Genomic DNA, 13,864 nt, shown 5'->3' on the forward strand with positions numbered 1-13,864 from the left:
GGCTTCCATCCGCTGTCTGTTGTCGCCGAACCTTGTGTTATCTGATTTCATCGCCTGACGCGAGTGCTCTAGAACTCTGTGGAAGGCACGCGGCTCTCAAAGATTAGTCTGGAACATTCGACGACTGCTCTATAAAAGCCGACGCGCTTGACCCGCTGATCAGATTTTCGACGATCGCCGACCGTGTTCGCCGCTATCGTTGTGCTATAAGTGTAGCCTGTATTGTGGGCAAAGGTTCGCCCTACAAAAGTTAGTTTTGTCGTTCACAGTATTTCTACTGTGTTATTAAACGTCACCACCACGTGACAATATGATCTGTGGAGCAAACGCTTTGGCTTTTATACCCGAGTCAACAAAGGATGCATAATAATCCCTGCTGCCCGCGTGTCTTCCAGCAGGTACAACACAAATCTCGTCGTGTATAGAATCAGACCGCACAAAGTTCGGTCCGTTCGGTGACAACTGATATCGGATAGAACCCTCCATAACATTCGAGATACTTCTATAGATGCGGGTGCATCCTGCACTGAGCCATAACGTACAACTTTTGGTAACCGGTGAAAAAACAGCCAACCGAGAATGATAAAGGAGTACCTGCGTCGATATACTGCACGAAGGATATCACAGAATTGTTTGTATAGATGGATATCAGCCGCGCTCACAGTTTCTCAAGTAAGACCGAAATCGGCGGATACCCTACAGTGCCGTACAACGCATTTTACCTGTCGGTTGAACAGTGGATCGTTCCGGTGAGGGGTGATGCGGCAGAATTACGCGCATTACTTTCTGGACCAAACGTTCATATGACTAATCACTTTAGGTTTTACAGGTTCATATTTTTAGCCGTTTATCAAAGCCTACGTGTTTTGAGCTACTTATCATTATGTGTGATAAAGAATGCAGCTTAAGGCAGAGAAATAAGCAACTGTATCGCACAATATGTAATTTATGCTGCACCCCACCAAATTGAGTCAACATGTGTCTGATATGCAGCTTTCTAAAGCAAAATTCAAAAACCTGCAAGTATGCCTACTAAGCCCCGCAATTTCCAACTTCAGCCCGTGCGCATATTTTCATGGCAAAATATGGCTAGGGAATCTCAGAGAGATTGTAGAAGGACATGGTATGCGCCGCAATGTCTCGTTTCGCAGATCCCCATTGGTCATTCACCATGGAAACTTGGATCACGTGCCGGTTTACTCGTGCGTATGCTTCGACAGCGGCAGGCTTTACGTTTTACGATGTAAGATCGCAAATTTTTAGCATAATTGTATAAGATAACCTGATTTGAAACCTTAGTCGCTCGACCAATATTAACGCATCTATGCAATACATTGCGAAATATTGCCGAAGAGGGAAGGAATTCAATGGCCATTAAGATGCATATTTAAAATTATTGATTATACATAGGCAATGTCGAAAAAAAACATATAAACGAGCGTTGTGTTTCGTAACACATTGCAAGTGCCCTTTATTTGTTTCAACTTATTTGTTTTGTTATTGTCTATTGTGCAGATTCTACGTACCTGTAGAATACATTGCAAGTTGACGTTGTGATAATCAGCAACAAAGAACACTGCGAATGTTTTGATATTCTGCAACACGTTTCCCAGCATAGCAGATAACCAAGGCACGGGCAGCCAGCCCCCCCCCCCCCCCCTATCTTTTTGTTTTTGTTCGCGACCGACCTGATCCATGCGACCGCGGATTACTGTCTCCGATATCGACTTGGTGTTCGTTATCATCTTCTGTATCAGCCGAGTGCGATGTTGTACGCTCCCCGTAAACAGTAAATTTTATTCAGTATGAAGCGAGAATGGACACACGTAGGACCATGGAAAGCAAGACCTGGGAAGATTAATTTTGCATTCGAATTGTATTAAGCTCAAAGGCCTATATATTTTTTTTGTACTGATGCTATTTAGGTGCCATTTTTTGTCTGTGTGATTAGCAACAGAGGGTAGTCGCGAAGCGGCACATTCCTAGACGTAGCAAAGATACGGCTGCATATAAGCATACTGGTTTTGTAAGGGCTGTTGTCTGCGCGAGCCATTACGCAAAACAGCGGTAGCGGCTAGGGTCTGCTATGTATGAGGGGTGAATTAAACTGAAAAGCTGCGCTTTCAATATATGACATTCCAAACGTTGCCTCTTCTTCAAAATGGCATACACTACTGCGAACAATACAACCAGTGCATCACGTGACACAAGTATGCCCTCAAAACTCAGCGCACTACGTCACGGCTACCCGTCGGCAGTCTAGCACTTTCTTGAAGGGAAAAAATATTAAGCCCGATGTAATTAGCAAATCTTTTTTGAGCCAGGTCATCAAACCGCAACGAAATCAAGTATATGACCTTGGCTCAGCTGCATATCCTAGGATCTCCGAAAAAAATGAGAAATATAATGGGGTTTTATGTCCGAAAATTACTATCTGGTTATAAGGTACGCTGTAGCGGGGAACTCCGGAGCACCCATGGGGTTATTTAATTTTCACCTAAATCCAAGCTCACAGATGTTTTCGCCCTCACTGAAATGCGGCCCCCGTGGCTAGGATTCCATCCCGCGATCTCACGATCAGCAGCTCAACACCATAGCCGCTGGGCAACCACGGCAGGCATGAGCTCTGCAATCGGAACTTCTGCACCGTAAAATGCAGCGCTTCGTGGCCCAGAAATGTTTTAGTTTCTTGCTGATGATGCAACAATTCTCAATTGTACGCAAAGGTCGAATTTTCCGCCAGAAATGAAAAGCATTCCCCCTAAGCCGCAGCGAAGAGGCGGCTTACTGCAAGCCTCGTGTGCTTCACACAGTTGGAGCGGCATCACTTGAACAAAATTTTCTTGAAATGTTGAAAGCAGCGCCGCTGCTTCCAAAAGCGGCGCTCGTGCGGACCACTGTCGCTCGGACAGGTACAGCACTCGGGATTTCTGCAGGATTCATACACCACACTTTATGCTTGCAACCACACCGTTTATCAGCAATCGTGATTTCAGAAACTGCCAAATAATTTGCAACATTTACCTCTTTTGTAAAGAGCTAATTTTGATATGCGAGTTTTACTGACGTCGGAGTACTTTAGAAATATAACCTAAATTGCGATGTAAATAAATACACTTACCTTTCTGATTTTCAAAGCGTTCCTACAAATGGGTGGTAATTTCGGCCTCTGAAAATTCAGTAATCCCGCAGACGCAAACAACAAGATTGTCGCAAGTAGGAATTTCTCTGCCATTCCCTTGCTAAGAACTGTTTCCGACAACATTAGCGAATGAAAGCATGCATAGCCACTCGTTGAGGGTCGAAGTTTTTCGCTACTATATGCTGCAGGCTACGTCGACTATGTATCGCAAGCTTTGCATGTGTGCAGGTGCGTCCTTATTTTTCCATTCTATTGAGAACCTCATGCCATGGAAGCATTGCTCAATACGGACTGAACGGAGCCGGCCGTTGCGGGTTGTTACACAAAGAAGGAAAGATGTGTCTAGCTGTTACGCTAGGTGCTATTCGAACGTAGCACAATGCATTATACAGGTTGTCCTACATAACTTGAGCCAAAACTTTACAGATGAAAGGCGCTGCGGACGCGAGTTGAACCGAATGCATAATGTTGGCACTGGCCTATGGTTACTCAGCCTATTTTTTATTTTCCCCTTAACTGAAGGATTAGTTATGCTTAATTATAAAAATTTTAAGTATTGGCTGCAGACCCCAAATGCGATACGCCAAGTTGTAGAGCACCTTGAGAAACCACTCAATAAATCGTTTCGAAAACGATATATATCACGTGGTCCATTTTTCTGCGTTCCATGGAAAGCCCGCTAAATATGCAAAAAAAATACCACGTGAATGGGCAATTGAGCACTGTTATTGCGCTGCCCCCAAGCTTGCATACCGATAAACAAGGTCGCTTGTAGCGAGACTGGCCCTCGACAGGGCATTTGCGCCGTCATGCGATAAGAGCCGCATGGCCAGATACCTACACCTGGCATAACGCCCTGTCGCGGGCCATTCTCGCTGCAAGCGACCTTGTTTTTCTGTATGCAAGCTTGGGAGCAGCGCAATAACAGTGCGTAATTTCCCCGTCACGTGGTATTTTTTTTTTCATATTTCGTCTGCTTTCTTGGGAACGCGGAAAAAAGAACCACGTGAGATATAATGTGTTCGAAACAATTATTAGAGATGTTTATCAAGGTGCTCTACAACTTTGCGTATCACACTTGGGATCTGCAGCCAATACCTAAAAAGTTGATCAATGAAACATAACTAATCAGTAATTTAAGGGAAAAATAAAGAAATATTCTCAGTAACTCAAGGCCAGTGCCAACTTTGTGCATTCGGTTCAACTCGTGTCCGGAGCGCCTTCCTTATTTAAAGCTAAGATTCAAGTTATGTGAGGCAACCTGTATAATCGAGTGCGCTTTGCGAAAACATTACTGCAGCGAAAAATTAAGGCAGATACAATTATGTCTACTTCCGCCTATGGTATTCATGACAGGGAATTGTCAAGCTATAAGAAAGTGCAATGAAATGAGAACATGTATCTTTCCGTACAAGGGGCGATAGGCACGTTCCATCACTAAATGTAAACCGAACTCCTTGATCTATTTCAGGAGGCATAGTTGCTAACTATCAGAAGTAATGAGAGCAGTAGAGATCATGGCCACTACAGGCCTAAGAATTGTAGCGTCACTCCGTCCAACAGAACCACATTAATCCTCCTCCAATAGGAAGTCCAAATTTAGCGATTGCTCACGACCAATTTCTCGTTTTTTACGAGTAGGCTGCGTGGATTACCCTTCGGAATATAGGGAAAACAGTAAAACCATTTTAAGAGGGGCGTATAGTGGACTTTCTCTCTCTCTCTCTCTCTCTCTTTATATATATATATATAACAGCCTGTTTTGGAAATTGCCTATATATATATATATATGTATATTATATATATATATATATATATATATATATATATATATATATATATATATATATATATATATAGAGAGAGAGAGAGAGAGAGAGAGAGAGAGAGAGCGAGGTGTTTCTTCTAGGATTTAGGTGTAGTAAACAGCGTATAGAACACGTGCAAAATACAGAACTACCTATAACTTTGTGAAACTCCCCAATAAAATCAAATGTGTAATAGTTAAACACAAACAAGCTACTCTCTACGTTATACAATTGGCCCCTTTGGCTCAATTAGAGGAATCGGCAATTGCAAGTCGCATGCTCTTGATAAGCGAAAATGGCTTACTGCATTTAATAAACATATACTGAATACAGTCGAACCTTCCGTTTACCACGTGCCCAACTCAAATAGATGCGCCAGCCTATACATATATAACGTTGGCTCATTTCCATGCAATCATAACAAAATGGAAATTATTTCAATACGGCATCATTTGGGCCGAAGACGCACCAATAGCCAACGAGGTCCTTGTGATACTTGCGTCCACTAATACACGTTGCTATATGCTATTGTACAAACTTACTTCATTTTCTGTCTATTTAGTAGTGTTTTGACAAATGGATATTTTTTTATTGCAGTAACCATGCTCCTGATCGGGGTGTTTTTGCCCATAGCAGTTTTCAATTCGATGACATGCAAAGCACGATCGGTTTTCTTGTATGGCTCAAACACTTGTATGACAGAATAGATCAGCACAGGACAATATAATATCCCTGATTTCCAGACTAGAAGAAACTACTGGGCATAGTCCAATCGTCATCTTCTCTAATATCAAAGCCGCCTTTGATTCTGTTTTATATCATTCATTTCTTTAGCCCTTCGAAGGTGTAGACTTTGGAGGACGCCTTTACACATGGCTATCGAACTATCTCAAAGGATCGCAGCTTTCCATATTAACTTCAGAAGATCTGGCATCTTTCTATTGCATTGAAAAAAATTGTTTCACAAAGGACAGTCCTTTGCCTTTTGCTATTGAGCATGACTCTCGTTCAGTTGAAAAAGAGCCTACCAATTGGGGTACATACGACGCTGTACACTCTTTACATTGTATATGGAATGCTTCACGACCTCGTCGAGTAACTCAGCAAGACTACAGCGAGCGCTTTTCAACATGTCATTGTATCTTACATCGCGGGGCCTACATCTATCATCAGAGAAGATCGTTACTATGACATTTACTCGTAGCCACATGGATGGCTACCCAATTATACTTGGTGTTCGAGCCTTTCCCTACGTGTGGACGCTGCGCTTTCTCGGTCTCTGGATCGATCGTACCTTCTCCTGGACACCGCAAGCCAAAAATTTTACGGGGGCAAACTTTCGGCTCTTCCAAAATTGATAGTTTTCTTGCTGGACCCTGAAGCGACTGCCGGTCGCTGGCGAGGCTGCATAATGCTTAAGTTGATGGCGTCTTGCACTGTGGCCTTCCTATCCTGTAGAGACTGTCCCCAATAAGAAAAGTTTGGGAGCTGCGCGTAACAATAGCTTGCGTGTTTGTCTCGGTCTTTAGAAGGGGTAGTCTTTTATAGGGACTGTAGCTGAGACTCACTGTTTGTCTTGACCCGCTACGAATTCAGGAAAGAAAGCTCACACATATAAGGCGCGTAGTCCAAACCAAGAATCATTTCGTGCGTAATATCGCAATATAAAGTAATTCCGGATTCCAGCAAGCTGTTGGCGAAATTTCACTTACTATCCCCAGATAGGCAACAGAGATCATGCCACTACAGTTCCCTCCGTGGATGCTGTCTCATCTACACCTTTGAAAGTACCTTCCTGGAATACAGTCAAATCAGAAAATGTCTCAAGGAGCTATTTTAGAGATATCGCTGGCCTACATGACCGTGAAGTACAACACTACTATACACTAATTTACTTACAGCTCGTCTACGTAACATACCTCTTTCTGTAATATTTTCGTTCCTTCCATATACTAGACATTTTCATGGAGTTTAGAGATAATAGCGCCATCAGCAATGTCTGAGGTGTACGAGATATGGTTCGCTCTATGGTGCCCTATATGGTTCTTTTTCAACTGCTGCTTCACCTAATTTATTTTAACTGGGGCTGTCAAAATCATAAGTTCTGCAGTGCGTCCCAAGTGCATCGGGGAGCAGACTACGAAGTTATCCTGTTGCTCAATGTTCTCCGTCGCCAGAGGTTTCTGGTAATCCTCGTTTTTTTCGGGGAACACGGTTCCCTGCTCGACGGGAATAGGTGTGGAACCACCCACTTGATTTAGCTGTGCCTGCGTCGGCAACCTCAAGGAAGCGGAACTGCCTTTCGTGTGACAGCGATGCTACCCTGACAGACTCGACCGAGCGCGATGCAAGTTGCGACGGCGACTACATGACTGTCCAGAAACCAAAGCGGTGGATGCTCTGGGCATCTGTGGACCAATCTGCTATGAGGACTCCGCCAGTTCACCAAAGTACACCATCATCTTGCCTACACTACCCTCCGACAACACGGGACTCCTCAAAAGGCAAGTTGCATCGGTTGAACTGAAGAGACTGTTGCCAAATGGCAATGAGGACGTCAGAGTCAACTCTAGGAAGAATGTTGTTGTGGCCGACGTTCGACTCTCTGCGTCGGCCTTAGACTTTATGCGTGCTGTCACTGTCCTCGTTGGCCTGAACGTTCGTACCATCATGCAGCTGGGAAAAGAGACTTCTACAGACATCATAAATGACATTGATGCGGCCATCTCAGGCAAAGATATACCGCTTTTGATTAAGCCTGCGAATCATGGGACCCAAACACCGCCAGTCGCCTGTTTTGGAAATTCCAGATGTGTAAAAATCATCTTTAAAGGCGACTGCCTTCTGTCGCATGTGAAGGAAGGTCATTTCGGGCATGCTCTCCTGCACTTTGTTCCCTAGCTACTTCAGTGCAGATAATGCCAGAAATCTGGTCACGGAAGTACCGTGTGTGGAAAGCCTACCATATGCTCCCGTTGTGGAGCATAATACTTTGCAGACAACTGCCATGCTACAGCGTTGGAGGCGTCCAAGCTGTCAGGGGCCCCATCACGACTCATCAAAGAAATGTCCAACAGTTCAGAGGGAACGTTCCGTCTTGAAGAAAATGGTGAGGGGCCGGTCGACTCATTGAGAATCAGCTGCTGAGGTCAGGCAACGTCGTTCTCGTCGCAGACGCTCACCAGTGAACGCTGCTCTCCGCACACTGAATACACGTGCCACAAAGCCTGTTGCTGCTGAATCAGCTCCACCACCACTACGGAATTTGTCGAAACCGTGTATTAATAATGGAGCAGCAGAAAAGAGTACCGTGGATAATGTAAGGCCACCACTGCCTTGTGGATAAACCACAGCAAGGAGTGGCACCACAATGTTCCACGCTCAGCCAGGTGAGCTGACAGACCATGACCACCGAATTGTGACAACGCTCAAATCTTTGATAAAAGGCGATTCGCACTCTTGTGGGGAACTGGAATACGCCAACCGCTTGAAGCGCTTTGCAAATGTAGGATGCCCTGAGCGCAGTGTTTGCAAATCTTGCATAAGGACATTGGCTCTTCCACTGACTTCACTCCTTCATAAATTGCGTATTGTGACGATTTTCCAGTAGAATGTAAGAGGTCTTAGATCACGGATCTCAAGTTTCCGCCAGTGCGTTTTTACCATGCGATTTCCTATAGAAGTAATGTGTGAAACAAACGTGTCAAAAGCGCTAAGACTCTCTGGGCACGAAGTCTTTATGGCATCGACGTGGGGGAATCGCGCAAAGCGGTTGTTTACATCAGCACAGAAAGAACGTATGTTCACCGCTCCGTGCACGCTCATGGTGGGAACGAATACGTGTCTCCACATTGCAAAATAATAAAGGAGGCCTTCACCCTTAACGGCGCCTATATCTCCCCATCCAGTCAGTTCGACGACGACCCACTGGAATATATCCTGACGGCAGCTCCTGGACCCTGGATTATAAGTGTTTACTTTAGTGCTCAACATTTGGTTTGGGGAAGCTCCAGAATGGATTACAAGGGCGGAAACTTGTGGAATTTGATAGCGACCATGAACTGAGCATTCAAAGCGATTGCAGTCCAACGTACTTGAGTGGCTCGACTTATAGCAGTTGCTTAGTTTGACTTTGGTGTCACGGCATCTTTGTCAACAAGTTAGATGATCCTCTCACATCGAAACTCATGGCAGTAACTATATTTCCACCTACTTAAGAAGCACAGTGTTTAGAAGCTTCTCGTTTTCGACTTTCCGAAAAGTAAAGTGGTCAACGTAAAAGCGAAAGGTGTAAATGGCATGCAAAGAAGGATTTGCCTGCACCGTTGAGCACCTCATTACCAGTGCGCTGGAAGCGTCTATGAACATATTTGCATGCACAGCAAAACGTAGGAATTTCGACATGGAACTTGAGTGACTTCGAACGATTCGTAGAAGGGCCGAGAGGTGATAAAGCCGCACCAAATCAATTCATGACCTTAGAGTCACTCGACGTACACCAAAGAATATCCAACATCATATGGACAGGCAGGAGGAAAAAAGGTGGAAGATGTTTTGCGAATGACTTGACTCCCGCAAACAAGTGTCTATCACATGGAGGACGGTGCGCGGCCTTGGCTGCTCTCCACAATAACGACATCCATTATGTGCCCTAGCCCTCTATCAAGAACGCTCGCAGGTTCATGTAGCCGAAGATTTCTATATGAAGATTGCGGGTAGTGTGGTCACCATCAATAGCGAAATTCTGGGTGAGGTTTCTGGAAAACCTGTGCCAGAGTTGAATGTCTCCTTCTCACTTGAGGAATTAGAGGCTACTCTGGCACATGCAGGTGATCATTGTCGCCAGGACAGAACGACATCACCTATGCTGATTTATGCCACCCAGGTGAAGGTGACCGAGGTCGACTTCTGGAATGTTACCAGTCATGGAGTAATGGCTTTGGTCCTGTACTGTGGAAGTCCAGCCGCTTGATACCATTTCTGAAGCCTTCAAAAATGCCACATCGCCTATCGTCCTAGATACTCATTGCATTGTCCAGCTATACTGGGAAGTTCGTGCAAAGAATGATTCTTACACGTCTGGAGTGCTATCTTGAGTGCCACAACGTATACGTCGAAGCAATGACTGGGTTTAGAAAGACGCCGCTCGTCTGTTGACAAGGTCATCGAGCTCGTGACATCTCTGCAAAAAGACAAACACCGCAAAATTATATCGGATGCACTTTTCCTTGATGAATATATATCGGTTGCACTTTTCCTGCCTATAATAAGGTAACGCATGAAGCTACCCTTGATGCCCTAGAAAATAATCGAATTGGTTGACGAATGTTCTTGACGATTCGGAGCTATCTATTCAAAAGATCCTTTGTAGTGCAATATGTGGATCGCCGAACCACTATCATTATAGTTGCCGTGGCGTCCCGCAGCGCGGTTTTCTTAGCTTCACTTTGTTCAACCTTACAATCCTTAGACTTGCCGACGTTCTGCCCCATACAGGCAACATTTCCATATATGCCAACGACATATGCATATGGGCCTGCGCAGTTACACGACCCCGGGTGCGTACTTGGCTCCCAAAAGCAGTGACTCTCAGAAGCATCAGAATTTAAACCGAGAAGCGTGCCTTAGTCGCTTTTATCAAGAAGCCCATGAACTTGTACCCCTATTCTTTTGACCACCAAAGAATTTCATACGCAAAATCTCACGGAGCACGTGGAACATCTCATGGAGCACCACATCTCATACATGAAAAAGAGGCTTACCTCTATCGGCCATATACTAAGGTTCCTTGTCGGTAACACGTGGGGTACATCGGTGGAATCTATGCTTCAACTATGCAGGACACTCCTCCTAGGATACTTATGATATAGCACACGTCTGCTGTCCAATGCTAGCATAACTAAAATTGATTTGCTACAGAGGATTCATGGTCAAGCCCTTGAAACATGTCTGCGGCTGCCTCGATGTGCTGCATCCCTAGCAACAATTGCCACTGCGAGAGACCACTGAATAACCACTTATATCGCTGTCGAGGCACTCTGGGCGCATGTTCGCCATATTTCCAGAGTCCCTAACCACCATCTCGCTTGCTTGCCTGAGAAAAGACCCAATGCATCGTTTTCCAGATCAATATGGCGGCAGCAGTTGCGGCGGCATGTCCTCCTTCTAAGAAAATTCTTCTTACCAACAGGTTGATCCATTGCCTGTGTTCCTGCTCGTCCTTGGTTCCTGCGCCGTCTGTGGCCACCGTGGTTTCATTTCCACATGCGCTTGCACTCGTTGCGAGTGCTTTCAAGCGTCGGAGCCCTGTTCGGCCTGCTGCGTCTGCGCGGACTGCACATGACTTCAACGAGGACCATATAAGGATGCACACAAGGGCACTGATTCAATTTGGCGGCAGCACTTGCGGCGGCATGTCCTCCTTCTAAGAAAATTCTTCTTGCTAACAAGTTGATCAGTGACCTGTGTTCCTGCTCGTCCTTGGTTCCTGCGTCGTCTATGGCCACCGTGGTTTCATTTCCACGTGCGCTTGCTCTCGCTGCGAGTGCTTTCAAGCGTCGGACAGGGTCGATTCAAATAGGTCGCGAAGCTTCGGGCGAAAAGCGGTTCAGTACAGATTGTCACCGACATCAGCATGGGGGGTTATGGGAAAAGCGATTGAAGCGCGACTATGTTTGGAGGGAACAAACATTGGGAAAGAAAAATGCGTTTTTTAATTCAAACGAGACACAGTTAGATTCATTCAACAAAAATAAAATTCCTAGTCAATTTTATATATTCGTGACGAGTTAAGAAAATACAAGTTTAATTTTATTATTAATAAATGCATTTCTTTTCAGCGTCTATCCCTACAGGGGGCGTTGACGCCACTATCACTCGCAATGCAATGCACGTCTTGAAATGGGCAGAAAGGCGCACTCGTAAAGGTCACCTGTTGAAATACGCCCCCCTCACAGTTTGTGCTTTCTTGCTTGTCGAAGTTTGTGTGAATTTGGTGGCGCGGGTAGCTTCATCGCTTCTTAATCTGTTCAGTCAAAAGTAGTGAGTTACGACCGCCAGATAATTGTGCAGTTGTTTTCGTGCGACTGCGGTGGCCGACGGGCTTGGCATCCGACAATAGGATCAGCACTCTACACGTAAAGCTTTCGTCGGCCTCCAAAGAAAGTATGTTCTGTGCAGGGATGCGATTTCGACAACCGTATGGCTGGCCTTTTCCTGCATCGCTTTCCACGCTGAAAGCTCGGAAAGACCATTAAATCGAATGGCGGGACATTTGAATATAGCTTCAAAGGAAGGACAACAAAACAAATTTCGCGCCTTCGAAAACAAAATGACGTCACTTCTGCTTTTAACGGACATGGCGTCACATTATTTTTTTTTCCGCCGGAAGTGTTCCCACCACATACAGATGGCGCTAAGCCCCATGAACCGCAGATGGACCGCCATGTTTTGAACGTATGGGCTCCTATGAAAGCTTCGCTACCAGGTATATTTACCTTGCGTCGGAGCCCTGTTCTGCCTGCTGCGTCGGCGCGGACTGCACGTGACTTCAACGAGGACCATATAAGGACGCTCACAACGGCACTGATTCAATTTGGCGGCAGCAGTTGCGGCGGCACGTCCTCCTTCTAAGAAAATTCTTCTTGCCAACAGGTTGGCTTATTACTTCTGTACACTATCTAAATATTAATTCTGCCGCAACTGCTGCCCAAACTTCTTGTTTAACTGTTCGTAGTTGTAAATACTTCACTATGCCTACCACAGCGGAACTGGCGAAAAAAATTGCATCTCTTGAAGCACTGCTGAACGAGAAGTTGAATACACTGATCAATGATTTAGTGTCGCGAATTAACATCAAGCTACAGAATGTTGGACTGGGTGAGCACGCTTCCCTCTGTGAAATTGTTCAGTTCATGAACAAGGAACTAGACACGATCAAACTAAAACAGGAAGAACTCGTAATCTCAAACAAGGCACTCTTGCCGCGTAACGAAGCACTCGAAAGAAAAGTGGCTGATTTAGAGCAATATTCGAGAATGAATAATGTGGAAATTAAGGGAATCGCTACATCGCAGGGTGAAGACTGCGGAGTCATTCTGAAGCGAATTGGCGATGCTATCGAGTACCCTCTCTTACCCACTGATATCGACACGGCTCACCGTGTGGCCTCTAAGTCAAATGAGAAGAGCATCATTGCTCGCTTCTGCTCACGCGATAAGAAAAACGAGTTCATCAGGAAGGCAAGAAGAGCTAGGCTTCGCACTGACATTGGTTTCACAGGTGGCACTAGCACGCCTGTCTATGTAAATGACCACTTGACCATTGATAACAAGAAAATGTTCTCGAATGCGCTGGCACTCAAAAAAGAAAATAAGTGTGAAATACTTATGGACAGAAAACTGCCAGATAAAAGCCCGCAAAACTGATGATAGCACGGTCTATCGCATTTTCACTGAGTCCGACCTTCGAATCTTCCCGTGATTCACTGTAAATATTTTTTTCCCTTTTTTCCATGGCCTTGCTCTACCCCGTTGACGTAAAATCATGTCTTATCGCAAATAAACGATCACTCATTCACTTCAGCTGGAATTAATAACTTCATTGCCTCATTTCACCATGTCTTCACCTTTATCTGCATATCGGACATTTGGCTTTCTGATTCCGACAACAACATGAGCGGTGTTCCATCTTATCAACCGGAGTATTGTCATCATGCCAACTAACAATCATGGTGGCGCCGCCAATTTTGTTTCACAAGCTGTCACCTACGCTCGCAAATGTGATCTGGCAATTAACGTGCATCATTGCGAGTCAGTGTGGATAGAAGTCAACCATCATCATCATCATCATCATCATCATCATCATCTCGGCTAGTCTTTGGCCCTTAGATGTGCCTCGATCATAGCCCCAATCA

The 13,864-nt window shown here is 45.1% G+C and overlaps 1 long non-coding RNA gene across 1 annotated transcript in view; it reads right to left on the minus strand.

Annotated features, from left to right (window-relative positions):
• Positions 1 to 3,441, minus strand: part of LOC142586884 (uncharacterized) — a 33,988-nt gene extending 30,547 nt beyond the window's left edge. The window contains exon 1 of the long non-coding RNA XR_012829279.1: positions 3,122 to 3,441. This is a non-coding gene — a long non-coding RNA (uncharacterized LOC142586884). The remainder of the gene's footprint in view (positions 1 to 3,121) is intronic.
• Between the last annotated feature and the right edge of the window lie 10,423 nt (positions 3,442 to 13,864).

Source organism: Dermacentor variabilis, chromosome 7 (genome assembly GCF_050947875.1).
Source record: "Dermacentor variabilis isolate Ectoservices chromosome 7, ASM5094787v1, whole genome shotgun sequence".
NCBI lineage: Eukaryota > Metazoa > Arthropoda > Arachnida > Ixodida > Ixodidae > Dermacentor > Dermacentor variabilis.